General features: G+C 35.0%; 1 protein-coding gene across 1 annotated transcript in view; it reads left to right on the forward strand.

The window, feature by feature from the left end:
* LOC112055333 (cerebellar degeneration-related protein 2) overlaps positions 1–14,088 on the forward strand; it is a 121,530-nt gene that overhangs the window by 50,341 nt on the left and 57,101 nt on the right. The window lies entirely within an intron of this gene.

The following is a 14,088-nucleotide window of genomic DNA, read 5'->3' on the forward strand; positions in this document are numbered from 1 at the left end:
ATTCGAACCCACACTCTCTGGAATTGGTGGCAGAGGTCATACGCACTGGACTATCACAGGTCATTTCATATCTAATTTTTTTAAATTATGTAGTGTTATTCTTATAAATGTTGTTCAGTACTTAAATCTAATTGTTCTAAGCTTGGTAATAAAATTATTTTCATTAATTTAAGAACAAGTTAGTTAATAATTACTGTTACCTAGGTGTGAAATGACTACCGATTTCTACCCTCTTTTTAATTTGTTTGTTGGTAAACAGTGCACATCGTGTATGGCTTTAGTATAAGTATAAATTGTAACTAGTACCAAAGAATAGTTAAATTCTTAATACAGGATTCCTATCCACGAGGTAACCCTAAGAATCCTAAAAAAATACGTAAGCACCATTTAAATTTTTAAATATGAAATCCAAGATGATTCACACCAAGACAGAATAAATGTAAATCAACCTAAGCTTACTCTTGCCCTACTCCTGCCCTGAAGCTAAAGCTTAAAGTTAAACACATAAATAACAATTTAGTATGCGGAAACCTTTGAAATATGGCAAACTATTTACCTCCCACGGGGACTGGCATCACGTAACACCAAAACCACCACGATATGGCGTAGGAGCGCATTGTTTACTTACGACTTATGTAACTAAAGATGAATTAAATGTATGGTAAGTAATCTATTTGTACAAACTATAAACCGTATAGTTAGTAGCTTTCTATAAGTTTATAATGCGTAATATGTTATTTGATAGCCATCAAAAGCTCGTTAAAGATATTACGTTTTCATTATATCAGAATCGGATAGCTAAGTGCTATTTTATTGAACTATATAACGTACATTTTCATTACAAACTAGGCATTTTGCTGTCAACTTCTACTAAATGGAAATTTTAATAAATAATAAACAACCGACTTCAAAATCATAATGACGAAAAATAACATCGTATGTGCTACTTTTGGTCAGTTTGAATGCGGTACCAAGTTAAAGATGTGTTAAATAAAGACGTTTCTGAAGGAACTGTCTGAAAATCCTATATCTTTAATTTTCATCAATAAAAAATAATCAAGCCCAAACCTAAGGTAGCTACTGTAAGCCGTTGAAGAGTTCCCTTAGCTGTCACTAGTCTCCATCGCCAGACCCTAATGATAGTTACAACCAATCTAGACGTAAAATTCTCATCGATACAAATTAATCAAGTCCGAACACATGGTAAATGCTGTAAAACGATGAGGAGTTGCTTCGGCTCCATCATCTGATCGACATCAGACTTTCATTGAATTGTGGTACTTTGAAATACTTAATGAAATCACAAATGGACTAATTACCCCTACAATGTTCGAAAGTTTCCCTCAATTTCTCCTGGATCCCATCATCAGATCCTGACATGATTACTATGGGACCAACTGGAAAGTATACCCTCTTAAACAAAAAAAATTTCAAACCTGTTCAGGCGTCTTCGAGTAATCGGTAAACATACATGAAAAAAAAAATTCCGACGATTTGAGAACCTCTTCTTCAATCTTTCAAGTAAACAAATTCAACTTCAAGTAAAGAAAATGTACTAGCTTAAGATATATTATGATATTAGGCATATTACATATTATATACATTTTTTATTGTTCGCACAGTTACGTAAGCTATTGAATTGTATATTTGATTAACGTTTATGAAACACTACCTTATTCAAATTTTATTGGTAACACTTTTTATCTTTTGTTCATTTCATAGTGTTATTAAGTTGTATTGATAAAATCCAAACAGAATCATTTATATCTCGAGAGCTGTCATCGGAAATCAAATACAGCAAATGGTAATTCATAAATAGATATTTTGACAGCGCATTTAACTTATTATTGTTGAAAACAACACTTTCACCTCGCTCTATATCATCAGTAGTTCGGTACTATTTGCTCTACAGTCAACAAAATATGCAGATTTATGTACTAGAAGTTTAGATACCTATTTCCATGAGAGTATTTTTAGAAATAAGTCTGTTACGTTTCACGGTTTAAGCGTCATTTTGTCGCAAAATATGACGACACAAGCGGCAAATGTACGAGGTACTAAAGACATTAGAAACGAGCACATCAAAATTTATAAAACCACCAATTTTGAAAATTCTGGAAAATGAGATTTCATCCATAATAGGTATCATCATTATCATTCACAATCCATATTCGGCTCACTGTTGAGCACAAGTCTCCTCTCCGAATGAGATGGATTAGGCCAACACGCTATCCCAATGCCGATTGGCAGATTTCACACACTTAGAGAATTAAGAAAATGCTCTTTCACCGTTTGAGACACGTGATATTTAATTTCTTAAAACCATTTAATGTTCTGTAGTTATTATGATTAAGGTATACCTATACTTAGTACTAAAGTTATACAATATCAAATAAATAATATAGAACTTAATATAGAAGTCATTAATACGAGTATAATTAATCTCATACCATAACCTGAAAGTCCATTTCATAGTTCACACGCATAGCTAGTGCAAGTAATAAATCATTCAGCTTTACGCATTGACAGATCAATGCCGAGGAAAATTGATTGCATATAACAAAACAACGATCGACTTTGATGTTTAGCGAGTGTTTAACTTTAGACAGTTTAGATACGGTTATTATGATCCGACGCGTGACAGGTTCGCCTTCGATCTTTCAATTGTACGGTACGAATGCAATTCTGTACATTTATCTTGGGATTTATCTCAAACGAGACGGCGAAGCGTTTTGTAGTTGCATAATGGTAACCGGTATGTTGTCTGTAACTCTGTAAGTAATCACTGCTCGTGTTTGAAGCTGCTTATTTTTTGTATCCTTTATAAAATGTAGGGATGTTGTAATCATACCCTACGGTTGGCTAGTGGGTACCCATGAGCCGGACTGTCATTCGTTTATTCATCATCATCATTATCAACCCATATTCGGCTCACTGCTGAGCTCGAGTCTCCTCTCAGAATGAGAGGGGTTAGGCCAATAATAGTCCACCACGCTGGTCCAATGCGGATTGGCAGACTTCGCACACGCAGAGAATTAAGAAAATTATCTGGTATGCAGGTTTCCTCACGATGTTGTCCTTCACCGTTTGAAACACGTGATATTTAGTTTCTTAAAATGCACACAACTGAAAAATTGGAGGTGCATGCCCCGGACCGGATTCGAACCCACTCCCTCCGGAATCGGAGGCATTTCATTCATCGATATAATGATTTTGGATTAATTAAAAATCAAACTCGTTTAAATGTTATCTTGTTTGTAGGTTGTCTCATATGACAATATCTTTGTGTTAATATTCCAAGTAGGTTGGATATAGTTTTTTTTTTTTCATTTAATAAATTTATATAAATTCAAGTACTTACACATGTGTTTTCTGTGGTGTTTTTTTCATGGTGGCAACTAACTGTAGCCGAAGTATAGCACCATACTAGACTGAGTTAATTTACTAAATATCTATGTTAAATTCTACATTTACCCGACCTGGAAAGTAACCTACATCTAGGTTGTAAATCAAAGCAAACCTAACTCCGCCAAATGTCGATGTTATTGGTTCGTAAGACTTACAGGAAAATAATTAAGCAAATTGATTGACATACCTACCTATTTGTAATATGTTTACATGTCTTATGGTTGCACAAGGCGTCACCTAGATTAAAGCGGTTAAAAGTTTACTTTTACATTACTTTTTTTTGTAAAATGACCAAGTTTCAAGGTTGTTTTTAAAGTAAGTTTGTTGTTATATAATGAGACATAACCGTGTAAGTAGGTGATTGTTGTTGATGAATTTTTGCATGGATGAGTTTAAGATAGTGGTCGTAATAAATTATGCTGTGTAGAATTAAACTATGTGAGACTAATTTATCTTAGCATTCCATGTCACCGTGCAGGTGCCGAGTCCATCGTGAGGCAGAGTGATAAACTCCGAGCAGAACCCAGCGGCCTTATTATGTATCGCAGTGTACCATTCAAACAATGAGTCACTACACCGATTTTTGTCGTATTTTCGTTTTTGTGATCATCTAATATAGTTATTTCTATGAAATTACCTTGAATACATATTTGACATCAAGTAACTATGATGATTTGTTTTAACAATCGTCTAATATCAATATTTCAACAAAATTACGTAGGGGTGTAGGGTTAAGGATATCATTGTGATAATTTTCTATAGGTGTTTAGGTAAGTTGACATAGGATCTATTCACTAAATAACCTAAACCTGCTGATTTGTGATAAACTGCATTCCACGTGGACGAAGTCGCGAGCGTCCGCTAGTCGTGTTATAAAAATAAAACATTTAAACCTGTGTGACACAGGAAATAAGCGAGGTTACACATAGTTACTTGTATATTTTACTCAAATAAAAAAAAATACAAAGAAAGAATTTCAGTTTCATTCCAAAATATGAAGCAATGAAGTGTTAACTATGTTTACATAATCTGTGCTCTTCAACAATCATTGCATGCGATATGATGCGAACTCGATGAAAATAAAACTTAATTTAATCAGCCTCTTAATCGGCCGATGCGGTTACAAAATTTCGCAAATTTTACATAACATAGGTAACACTTTTCCGCGTCGTATTGCAATAAACCCACATACCTCGCAGTACTCGATGAATCTTCACCAATTACATGCAAGCTGAATAAATTGTGTTTTGCGAAATTAATAAGTGGCTCTTGTAACATTGATGCAGAAGCCTTCCAAACGCATATTGCTGCGACCAATGATAATTTTATACTATAAACTAGCGGATCCGGTCAAGCTTCGCTTTGACTTTTGTGCACTTCTTCCAAACCCTTACCTACCCTACTCCAACCCTATCCCCACCCTACCGTACTCCTACCCTACCCTATACAATTATACATATTAAAATTCAAATTATTACGAATCGTTTGTATGGAAATATAATTTTTTTTTTAGTTTTTTCTTGCCGTAAAAACCATCCTAGAACTTCAATGAACATTTTAAAAAAAGAATTGGCCAAATTGGTCCAGGCGTTGTTGAGTTATGCGCTTACCAACGCATTTTGCGATTCATTTTTATATCATAGATAGGTTGCGTGCCTACAAAATTAACTACACCACTGAGCGCACACATGCACAATTTTGTCTTTAATTCTATTACATATGTACGAGTAGGTATATATAGTTTTTACACTTCCTCACAACTCAACATTGTATTACTTATATTATTTTATACTATTATACCTAGTTCGAACTACTTTATTGTTTTAGTCGGATGTCAACGATTTTTGGTTTTACCGCCCAAAAATTTCTTGTACTCGGCTGGATTACTGGAGTAGTGCGAACTAGGCCTTATCCTTATCCTTAGTGCATGCTGTGACAACCAATATGTGGGTCTGCAATAATTGCCGTAACTTATATATTTCTTTCAGAGCCGTGATAGCCCAGTGGATATGACCTCTGCCTCCGATTCCGGAGGGTGTGGGTTCGAATCCGGTCCGTGGCATGCACTTTTCAGTTGTGTGCATTTTAAGAAATTAAATATCACGTGTCTCAAACGGTGAAGGAAAACATCCTGAGGAAACCTGCACACCAGAGAATTTTCTTTATTCTCTGCGTGTGTGAAGTCTGCCAATCCGCATTGGGCCAGCGTGGTGGAATATTGGCCTAACCCCTATCATTCTGAGAGGAGACTCGAGCTCAGCAGTGAGCCGAATATGGTTGATAACGATATATTTCTTTATATTTTATTATAAGATTTTATTGTAATCTGTTGGTGTTCTGTTTAAAATAAATAAATAAATAAATAAATTGTAGACGATCTTTAGGTATTATTTGTTTAAATAACGTTCGTTGTTTAATAAGCGACTAAATAAAATTCAGTCCACCTCATTTTGAATGAGCTAGTGCTTATCTCTAGTATAAAATATCATTGTCTGCGATACTAAATGCCGTATACTTTCTCTTAGTTATTATGACTAATATCTAGTATAATCTTTAACCCTAGTTAAAAGTTAACGGATGTTAGACGGCCAATCACGTGCAAAAATTTGATAGCCTGTCAATAGATAGATAGTTAACTAAATACCTAGAATTGCTAGTCTTTCAATAGGTCTTTAGAAGATTGACGTTGGACTTTTTAGAGATACTTCATTTAGAGACACAAGTCTTCATACTATAGCTTGGCAACTTTGTTCGTAACACTCCCAATGTTCCGCGCGGGCTGGGGGGCGTGTAGCGATGAATAAAAAATCCACGATTGATGCACGTCACTTCCCCGCCCCCAACGATTTCACACCCGCGCAGTTTTTCACCCTGTCGCCCGCATATCATGGGAGTGTTATCAACGAACTGACTATAGCATCTAATTTCTTTCATCTAATTAGGCTTTTTTTATCTCATGAAAACAATTTTGCTCTAATTTGATTATTTGCTTTTACATTTTCAAGATACTGTTTTACCTCGTTGTTTCATCTATTTTCATTGTCTATGAAGTTTTATGTTGTCTTAAAGTAAATACTCTTTTGACTAAAAGCCTTTATGAGCCTGTTTCACCGCCTTCTGTTATGTGTCGGATATCTTATTCACTTGACAGTAATAAAGTGGCAAAACTCACATTTAGACGATCCATCACTTACAGAAGGCAGTGAAGCAAGCCCTAAGCATAATAATAATTATTAGGTAAGTATTTATGCATTTCTAGCTGTTTGATGCTATAAAGCAACAAAGTATACGCATTCATTACCTATGTATTGAGGTGTAATGAAAATATCAGAGGTTCAAACGAGCTTTCCCCGACGAATCTCACCAACGACCGACTCTGTGAGGCCAGGAATTTAGAACTGTATACTTATAAGGAATATTAAGATGTGGACAGTAACTTCTCTCGCCGATAAACATACATTTGGGACCGATAAACGTGACTGCACTATTCATTGGAAAAACAAATATAGCTATTTCTTGAGATATACTTACTTAGTTGTGTGTCTTTTTTAATGTTTCATTACGAGTATTTCCAATTCTACTAATATTATAAACGCGAAAGTTTGTATGGATGTTTGGATGTATATTTGGATGTTTGTTACTCTTTATCGCCGCTATTACTGAAGCGATTTGGCTAAAATTTGAAATGGAAATGGATTTACTCTGGATTAACACAAAGGCTACTTTTTATCCCGAAAAAATCTATGGTTTCCCGAGATTTGCGAAAACGGATGATTTTAATGATATGAATGTTTGTTACTCTTTCACGCCTCGACTACTTAACCGAATTAGCTGAAATTTGGTATTGAGATATATTATAGCACGGATTAACACATAGGCTACTTTTTATCCCGAAAAAAATCATGGTTCCCGAGGGATTTGTGAAAAACTAAATTCCACGCGGACCAAGTCGCGGGCGTCCGCTAGTAGTTTAATAATAGCACTTTATATGAAAATATGTTACTTTTTTTCTATTTGATTGTTTCCTTGAAAATTACAAAAGAAAGATGTGCCTTTACAACAGAGGCGGATTTACAAATATGCAGCCAGTAGGCTAAATTTTTACCGCCTCTACTGATCTCGGAAATTCAAAACCGATGTTCGGTAAAATGTTTATTACATTTTTTTCTGTCAGTACCTTATAATCAGTACGTACAATATGATTAAAATATTAAAATTTTCGTTAAGTTTTCAATGGTAGTTTTCTTTATTTCTATAATAAAAACTATTTGAGCCCAATTTGCCGCCCTTTGAAATCTGCCTCCCTAGGCTGCAGCTTACTTAGCCTACTGGCAAATACGCCACTGCTTTACAAGGTGATAATGTACCCATTCATGAGGGCTAGGTAAATATACACTGCTAAAGAAACTATCAAGTGTTTTGTAAAATATTTATTTGAATCTGCAAGAAGGTGGTATCTGCAAGAAGTGATTGTACTTGCACATGCCTTGAAAACGAGTAAATGTTATTTCTTTATTTAGCTAAAATTGAAGATACATAATTGTAGCCTATTATTGCTGCCACATACGAAATAATGGCAGGAAAATGCTTAATATTTTATTTGTATTGTAGATTTTTTTTTAACCTTTGACCTTCACGCAATTATTTGATTTGTATCATACAGAAGAACGGTGTAGCATCCCTTTTTTGTGTATTAATAAGATTATTTTAAAGTTTTCTCATAAACTAGACGACAATCAAAGTTATTAATTACAATTGTATAAGCGTTTCCCGCGGTTATGATAATAAGCCATTACGTTCGTTCCGATAACGCGGACCTATCACGTTTGTGATTCATCTACTTACCACAGTTTGCTATCAGCGTACAATTCGGACTAGGGCTGTAACAAAAAAAACTACATAATATTTAAATTCTGGATACCAGAATTCATAAAAAAAATGTCTTAATAGAAAAACAGAACCACTTTCTGCGATATCGATTTTTTTAGTATGGAACTCTTAATAAAATCTTTTTAACAAAAAAATTTAACCGACTTCGAAATCACAAAAATAAACTAAAAAGCCAAAAATAACAACGTATGTGCTACCTTCTGATCACTTTGAAGGTGGTGCAAAACCAGTGACGTATTAATTAAAGCCCGTACCGCTGCCAAGCGCCACACTACGGCCCAATATTACCACAAAATTACTTCACCGATTTTCATGAAAATTAAATGGGACCAATCTGGAAGTATACTACTCTTTAAAACAAAAAAAGAATTTTTAAAATTGGTTAAGAAATGACGAAGTTATGCGGTAACAAACATAAAAAAACATACGCCACGAATTGAGAACCTCCTCCTTTTTTTGAAGTCGGTTAAAAATGAAATTATTACAATTGATCCCTAATGACGGAGACCCAGGTAAACATCACAAAACAGCCGAGAACCTCCTCCTTTTTGAAATTCTAAAAAGGTTATAAATATGCTATCTCGATTAATAGTTTTAACTTTAACCATCTCTCTAACTTATGAAGCTGGATAGCTAAACAGTAGGTTAAGGACTTTCTTTTGATGATCCCTGCCTTTTAAGGTGCTGAGTTCAAATGTCAGATGTATAAATTCTAGAATCAATTATGTTTCAATAAGTCTTACTAAACTTTTAAGGGCATTAGAAACTTTAACTTTTTTTATTTATTGACAAATTAGCCATTACTGGGATCTCACCTGATGACGATGCAGTCTAAGGTGGAAGTGGAATTACTTGGAAGAGGTTGTTACAAGATTATACCCATACTTCTGATATTTTCTATACTCAGCTTCACTATGGAACGGTAGATCGCTTGACGGTACGTTATTGTCGGTAGGGTGGTAACTAGCCACGACCGATACCTACCACCAGACCAGACGGAGCCTTTAGAAATTATAAAATTCTAAACTGTCTCGTGCTGGGAATTGAACCCATTACCTCTCAGTTGAGGACTTCTGCACTACCAATTTTTTTTTTTTACAAGTTAGCCCTTGACTACAATCTCACCTGATGTTAGGTGATGATGCGGTCTAAGATGGAAGCAGTCTTAGTACGAGTAGGATGAAAAACCACACCCCTTTCGATTTCTACACGAAATCTGGTGGTAACTAGCTACGACCGAAGCCTCCCACTAGCCAGAATCGGACCAATTAAGAAAACCTCAATCGGCCCAGCCGGGGATCGAACCCAGGACCTTCGTCTTGTAAATTTACGCATACCACTGCGCCACAGAGGCCGTCAAAAACTTTCATTCAATATTTTTTTATTATAAATAATGTTTAAGAAAAATGTATACTTAATACGTTAATTTCCATCTTTGCATATCACAGCACATTAGGTACTTCTACTTCGTATATTACGAGTATGTATAATCTGTAATCACCATACAATTACTTTTAATATCTACTTACTTGGTTAGATTAGCATTAGATTATTTGCATTTTACAAAATGACTTTCATATCTCCAGCCTTTCCACTCGTACTCGTGAGATATGGTTACAAACATAGTACAACCCTATAGATATTAAACTGAATAAGAAAGTTTCCCACGTAGTTTTGCGAATATGCATTATAGACTAAAAGCGTGTCACGGCCAGACCTTCCTTGTTTTATAGAACATAAGTTTATCAGTTAAAAATAAGAACTATTTTTACTTTAAGGTGCAATAGGTAATAGGTAGGTAAGTAGTTAAGTACGCTAGGCAACTATACACTTTGTAAGTAGTATTGGGAAGTAGTAAGTATGTTTAAGGATATATCATTTTATAAAAGTCTACCCGTCGCTACGCGGTTTCACCCACGTTGTTTTCGTTCTCGTTAGTATGCGAAGATAAAATATAGTCTATGATTATCAAAAATACGTAGCTTTCTATTGGTAAAAGAACTTTTAAAATTGGTTCAATAGATCCGGAGATTTCACCTATAATAGGTACCACAAACTTGACCTCTTTATAATATTAGTGTTGATAAAACGACTTTTGTTTAACGTTATATCATTATAAATCATGTCCCCATCTTCAGATACTCAGCTATGTGACAACCCTTTACTAAAGGAAAGTTCGTGTTTTTCTATGAAAAACACGAACTAAAATATTTTTTTCATGCAAAAACGCCCTATAAACAAGAACAACCCTAAAAACAAGTTGATGGGTTAGACTTTTGAAACTTCTCAAAGCCACCACGGTCCAAATTTCATAATTATCTACCGTACTTATACGAGTAACTATAATTAATGTATTGGCTAAGATATTTTCAGCTTCTATAAGATGATGCAGATCTGACTGTCATAGGCTTTTGTTCTCAGGAGTGAGCGCTTATCTAATGGCATTATCTCATTTAAGACCAAATTTACATCAATAAATCCTACAATTAGAATTTCGTAACACTCAAACATTAAGTTTAGAGCCCTTTTCCGGTGATTTCATAGTTCAGTTACAATTTAGTAGCTATAGGTGCAAGACAGAGAATTAGGTGAACTTTAGCGTATTAGGAATGCTGAATCGTATAAAATACCTTAAACTTTAAATAAATATGTTGGTTTTAACGGGCGTTAAAAAAAACGCTCGTAAAGTATGAAGTTTAATGAAGGTCTATTTCCAACGCCCAAAATTGAAAATGGAACACAGCTCGAAAAAAAAGCGTAGCGTTTTTAAAACGCTGACGTGTATACTTGGGAATGCATTTGTTCTATTTGAACGCTCTAACGTCCGTTAAAAAAGCGCTCGTGCGAATGGGGGCTTGCATTCCATACACTTTCCCTCAAGCGTAACAAATCCTTTATAAAATGGATGTCAAGATTTCAGCCTGGTCGTGACCGTTCCCGGCGAGTACCACCGAGTTTGGAGTCCCTTGTAATTTCCGTACCGTTCTCGGAATGAGCGTAAAATTTATGATGGCGTCGATTTAAAGTTGGACGACGGACGTGGTGAATAAACTTTATGAGATACTATTGGCCTACTTAATGATAATAATGAATAAATACTTCCTTGCTAATAAATCTTAGGTATTAAGTACTGTAAATTAATTCGATTTTTTTTTAATTTCCTGCGATCTCGCCTAATTTAAATGACGATTCAGTTTAAAATGGTATCATTTGACGGCCTCCGTGGCGCAGTCGTATGCGCGGTGGATTTACAAGCCGGAGGTCCTAGGTTCGATCCCCGGCTGGGCCGATTGAGGTTTTCTTAATTGGTCCAGGTCTGGCTGGTGGGAGGCTTCGGCCGTGGCTAGTTACCACCCTACCGACAAAGACGTACCGCCAAGCTATTTAGCGATCCGGTACGATGTCGTGTAGAAACCGATAGGGGTGTGGAATTTCATCCTCCTCCTAACAAGTTAGCCCGCTTCCATCTTAGATTGCATCATCACTTACCATCAGGTGAGATTGTAATCAAGGGCTAACTTGTAAGGAATTTAAAAAAAACCTTAACTATGATAAATAATGGTCGATTCACACGGCAATAGTATAGCAGCACAAACAAGACTGATTGTGCAGTTTTATCGAACGAACTGGCTGTTTTTTTGCACAGTGTCGTATTGTAACGCTATAACGCCGATCTTTTACATGTGCGCCCTATAACTGACATCGACCAAGATAACAAATATTTAGCAACTAAGAATAGAACTCAGATCTGAGTAATGTACAATTTTTAAATCTACCTGAAGGGGAAATTTTAATCTACCTTACAAAAGGGACCAACGATTTGCAAACCAAGTCTCCAACTCCAGATAACATACAGCATCTTATGACTCCTGGGTGTGTAGCCATATGGCTCGTCGATTTTCTTTCTACAATCGCAAATGCTTCGATAATTAAAAAAAATATATGTGTATGACATTTGCTATCGACGTCACAGGAGGTCACGCGATCAAGTTGTCGAACGAATCTATCATTCCCATAAATTTGTTTAATTTTTGAAGAGTTAGAGTTTGTAGAAAAAGAATCGACGTGCCACATGGCTTTAGGCCCTGAAATAAACTATTTACTATAAACAATAATTGACAAATAATATAAAAATAGTTGAAAGTTCTATATATTTTGTCACTTTTATTAAATAAGAGAGTAATCGAAAGTAAATTACGTACCTATTAGCATTTAGATATTATCTATATATTACATAATATGCATTCAGGATGCCACATTTAATATTATGTATTTAATACTCACAGAAGCAATAAACGAATGAAGAATTACAAGAAAAAGCGATTACTTACCTACCAATTTAAATTACATCAAGTTGTTGCGTTCTCCATACTATCACCACATATCCGGTGTTTAGCATGATTGTTCATGAAATGTAATATCTGATGTTGATGATATAAAACTGCACATATTTGTCATACTTTGATAGTAGTTCTTGTGTACAAGTAAACTACTAAGTAGTAAAGTACAAGTAGTTTACTTGTACACAAGAAATTAAATATCACTTTTCTCAAACGGTGAAGGAAAACATCGTGAGGATACCTGAGAATTTTCTTAATGGGGATGATGACTAGATTAGAACATATTAATTTTTATGATACATTCGGGTAAATAAGGTCAATGTTAACTAATTTATATATATATATATAAAAAGAAATTTATCTGTATATTTGCAAAATAAACAAGATTGTAAAATTTCAAAATCTATTATAAATCTTTTATCGTAATTAGGTGAAAACTCATACAGTTTTAGCTTCTTTACATTAAATGTGACATTTTTTAATATGAGAACTATTAACAATAAACGCAAAAATAACAAAGACATTAGTAATTTTGTGTTAAAGCCCATACAAATCTAACGATAATTATGTATCTACGACGTCATTAATTTGTATCATTTTCTATGGGGCGTATTTCAGGGATCCGCGGCTGCGCCGCAAATCTGACCCCGTAAATACCTGTAGCTGCGAAAGTAATGATCGCAGATACCCTATTTCTTTTACAAAATTGCTTTACTACTAGCATACTCTTAATTTATATACAATTTAAAAAACTGTCATCAAATCATCCCTATTCTCGAGGTGTGTGAAATCTGCTGATCCGCATTGGGGCAGCGTGGTGGACTATTGGCCTAACCTCTATCATTCTTAGAGGAGACTCGTGCTCAAAAGTGAGCCGAATAAGAGTTACTAATCCTTAATACACTCATAGTAGTTGTCAAAAATAATTTTGTATATCCATTCTCTCATGCAACTCTAGGTCATCAATGTTTACTTTCTCTGTTTGTTCGCAACATAAACGAGTAATGAGCATTTCCAGTGGCAGTTTATGGTAATGGTTACAAAGTTTGATAGAGTATCCACGACATCAGTCCCCGCTGTATAGTGTTCATCTGACAGCGAGATAGCCCGCTTTCACGACCATCCATACAATTTGCTTACATTTGTAATGAAACTCATTTGTCCGTGTAATGTTGGGGGACTGGACGACTTGCTATTCACGCTGTATATCTAAGCTGAGCGATACCTAAGAACATTTCTTCTTCTTTGACTTTTTTTATCTTTCAAAATCATTTTTCTTTTTTTTTATTGAGAAGGAATACAATAAGGAACTTAAGCTAACTTATTCTAATAACTAAACAAAATAATGCCCACGTGGAATTGTGAATGCTTCTTTGACTAATTTATTCAATAACTAGCGGACGCGTGCAACTTCGTGTGCGTAAAATCTGTTTTTTTACTCCCTGGATTA

The sequence above is a fragment of the Bicyclus anynana genome, chromosome 5 (assembly GCF_947172395.1).
Source record: "Bicyclus anynana chromosome 5, ilBicAnyn1.1, whole genome shotgun sequence".
NCBI lineage: Eukaryota > Metazoa > Arthropoda > Insecta > Lepidoptera > Nymphalidae > Bicyclus > Bicyclus anynana.